General features: G+C 40.9%; 1 protein-coding gene across 4 annotated transcripts in view; it reads right to left on the bottom strand.

Moving 5' to 3' along the window:
* ARNT (aryl hydrocarbon receptor nuclear translocator) overlaps nt 1-4,046 on the bottom strand; it is a 66,674-nt gene that overhangs the window by 49,167 nt on the left and 13,461 nt on the right. The window lies entirely within an intron of this gene.

The raw sequence follows: 4,046 nt of genomic DNA, 5'->3' as shown, positions 1-4,046 counted from the left end.
TTTTTTTTTTTTTTTTTTTTTTTTTTGAGACCAGGTCTCACTCTGTTGCCTGGGCTAGAGTGCACTGGTATAATCATAGCTCACTATAGCATCAAATTCCTGGGCTCAAGCAATCCTCCCACCTCAGCTTCCGGAGTAGCTAAGACTATATGCCCGCACTACCACACCCAGCTAATTTTTTTTTTTTTTTCTTAGAGATGGGCTCTGGATATGTTGCCCAGGCTGGTCTTGAACACTTAGCTCCAAGTGATCGTCCCACTTTGGCCTCCCAAAGCACTGAGATTATAGGCATGAGCCACCACACATGGTCTCTTCTTGAATTCTTACACTGGTACAAGATATCCCCATACTTCAGTTCTCCCCACATCATAGAGTTTGGAAGAAGTACTATATTCTGCAACCTTCATGTTAAAAAGCCTGTACATAGTTAACAATATACTAATATTGTATACACTTAATAATACAATAATTTAAAAAACACATACATAAATGGGTTTATACATTTCATTCATGCAACAAATATTTATAACTTATTTTATTTATCGTGATTAGAAAATACAGAAAAACCCAAAAGGAAAAATCACCTAAATTCCAATACTTAAAAGAAAATTATATAAAGTAAAACTGAAAGTCCCTCATTATTGTCTCCCTTTCCTGCCTCCCTGTACCTTTCCTCTCTCCTTCCAATTCAATCTCATCCCCCAGCAGTAACCATTACTAACAGCTGAGTACCTTTTTTTTTTTTTAAAGACAGGGTCTCACTTTGTCCAGCCCAGGCTGGAGTACAGTGGCATGATCACGGCTCACTGCAGCCTCAGCCTCGGGGCTCAAGTGAGTTGTAGGAGCTCTTTATATATTTTGTTTTATTTTTTATTTGTTTCTTTTTTCTGAGACGGAGTCTCACTCTGTCACCCGGGCTGGAGTGCAGTGGTGCGATCTCCGCTCCCTGCAACCTCTGACTCTCAGGTTTAAGTAATTCTCAAGCTTCAGCCTCCCAAGTAGCTGGGATTACAGGCACGCACCACCACACCCGGCTAATTTTTGTATTTTTATTAGAGATGGGGTTTCCCCATGTTGGCCAGGCTGATCTTTAACTCCTGATCTCAAGTGATCCACTCACCTCAGCCTCCCAAAATGCTAGGATTACAGACGTGAGCCATTGTGCCCAGCAGAAAAAAAAATTTCAAATCATATAAACAATACAGAATATCCAAAATATATAGAGAGCCGCCAGACACAGTGGCTTACACCTGTAATCCCAGCACTTTGGGAGGCCAAGGTGGGCCTATCACCTGAAGTCAGGAGTTCAAGACCAGCCTGGCCAACATGGTGAAATCCCATCTCTACTAAAAATAATATTAGCCGGGCATGGTGGTGGGCGCCTGTAATCCCAGCTACTTGGGAAGCTGAGGCAGGGAGAATTAATTGAACCCAGGAGGTGGAGGTTGCAGTGAGCCAAGATCATACCACTGTACTCCAGCCTGAGCGACAGAGAAAGACTCTGCCTCAAAAAAAATAAACAAATAAAAAATGGCCGGGCGCGGTGGCTCAAGCCTGTAATCCCAGCACTTTGGGAGGCCGAGACGGGTGGATCACGAGGTCAGGTTGGTCAGGCTGGTCTTGAACTCGATCTCAAGTGATCTACCCACCTCAGCCTCCTAAAGTGCTGGGGTTACAGGCATGAGCCACTGTGCCTGGCCTCCATCCATGGTAATCTTTTTTTGTTTGTTTTGAGACGGAATCTCACTCTGTCAACCAGGCTGGAGTGCAGTGGCACGATCTCGGCTCATTGCAACTTCCACCTTTTGTGTTCAAGCGATTCTTCTGCCTCAGCCTCCTGAGTAGCTGGGACTACAGGTGCGTGCCACCGTGCCCAGCTAATTTTTGTATACTTAGTAGAGATGGAGTTTCACCATATTAGCCAGGCTGCTCTCGAACTGATGTCATGATCTGCCTGCCTTGGCCTCCCAAAGTGCTGGGATTATAGGCGTGACTCCATGGTACTCTTATATCCTGTATAAACCGATTACTAAAAGAATGAACTTTTTTTTTTTTTTTTTAAATAGAGGCAGGATCTCACTGTGTTGCCCAAGCTAGTTTTGAACTCCCGAGCTCAAGCAATCCTCATGCCTTGGCCTCCCAAAGTACTGGGATTATAGGCATGAGCCACTGCACTTGGCCCTGAACTTTTTTTTTTAATGGAAAAAACTTTTTTCTTAGGAAAGTAACATATGCTCACTCAAATTTATAGGCTGAAATAGAAAAATTGGCAGTAACAAAAATATGCTCAGCCTTAATGTGTGCTAAACTAACAGCGATAATTGTCTTTCACCAAGAAAATGACCAGAAATTTGAAGGATTCCCAAAACACAATGCTGTTTGAGATATGGCTAAGTTGATGCCGTGGATGAGGCTCTAAATTGATATAACCTCTTTGGCAGGTAATGGGCAATCAAAGTTTTAAATGTGTCTACCCTTAGGTCCGAGGAGTCATTTTCAGAAATAATATGGAAGTACTGGCATCTGTGCATGAAGATACACAATGATGTTCACTGAAACATTATTTATGATAGTGAAGGTTTGAATGTTGTAACTCTACATTTATAGTACAGAGTACTATGTAACTGTTAAAAGAATGATCTACATGTGTATTTATTGCCATAGCAATATATTGTTACGTGGAAGAGAAAAAGTTCAGAATAAGTACAGGTGCTCCTTGACTTATGGTGGGGTTATGTCTTGATAAACCCATTGTAAATTGAAAAAAAAAGAAAAATTTTTTTCTATTCCATGGGTTGCCTTTACACTCTGTTGATAGTGTTATTTGATGCACAAAATACTGTACATTATACAGTATGAACTAACAAAAAACGGTATGTGTGTAAATATTCATGATGTATATTAAAATGACAAGAGCAAGTTGAAGATCAGGCCTCCATTTTTACTAAGAAAAAAATGCACTTTTTTTTTTTTTTTTTTTTTTAAAGACAGGATCTCGCTCTGTTGCCCAGGATGGAGTGCAGTGGTGCAATCACGGCTCATTGCAGCCTCGACCTCCCAGGTTCAAGTGATCCTCCCACATCAACTCTTAAGTAGCTGGGACTACAGGCATGGGCCACCATGCTGGCTAACTTGTATTTTTGTACACATGGGGGTTTCACTGTGGTGCAAAGGCTAGTCTCGAACTCCTGGGCTCAAGTGATCTGCTCACCTTGGCCTCCCAAAGCTCTTGGATTACAGGCATGAGCCACCATGTCCAGCCTGCACCTCTTTTTGATTACAGAGTTATATATAAACTGAGATAAAAAAATAAGAGATAAAACATACTCAAGGCTGGGCTCAGTGGCTCATGCCTGTAATCCCAGTGCTTTGGGAAGTTGAGATGGGACGACTGCTTGAGCTCAGGAGTTCAAGACCAGCCTGGGGAACATAGTGAGACCCTGTCTCTACAAAAAATAAATAAATAAAAATAAAATCACCTAGGTGTGGTGGTGCCTACCTGTAGTCCCAGCTACTTGGGAAGCTGAGGCAGGAGGATCACTTTATTATAAAGTAGAATTTAAGTTAGATTATTTTGCCCACTGTAGGCTAATGTAAGTACTCTATACACGTTTAAGGTAGTCTAGGCTAAGTTATAATGTGTAATAGATTAAGTGTATTAAATATATTTTTGACTTAGGATATTTTCAATTTACAATGGGTTTATCAAGACATAACCCCACCATAAGTCAAGGAGCATCTGTACTTATTCTGAACTTTTTCTCTTCCACGTAACAATATATTGCTATGGCAATAAATACACATGTAGATCATTCTTTTTAACAGTTACATAGTACTCTGTACTATAAATGTAGAGTTACAACATTCAAACCTTCACTATCATAAATAATGTTTCAGTGAACATCATTGTGTATCTTCATGCACAGATGCCAGTACTTCCATATTATTTCTGAAAATGACTCCTCGGACCTAAGGGTAGACACATTTAAAACTTTGATTGCCCATTACCTGCCAAAGAGGTTATATCAATTTAGAGCCTCATCCAC

The sequence above is a fragment of the Rhinopithecus bieti genome, unplaced genomic scaffold (genome assembly GCF_001698545.2).
Source record: "Rhinopithecus bieti isolate Rb0 unplaced genomic scaffold, ASM169854v2 scaffold_10548, whole genome shotgun sequence".
Classification (NCBI taxonomy): Eukaryota; Metazoa; Chordata; class Mammalia; order Primates; family Cercopithecidae; genus Rhinopithecus; species Rhinopithecus bieti.
The sequence above is the reverse complement of the archived record's forward strand: the minus strand, read 5'-3'. Positions and strand labels throughout refer to the sequence as shown.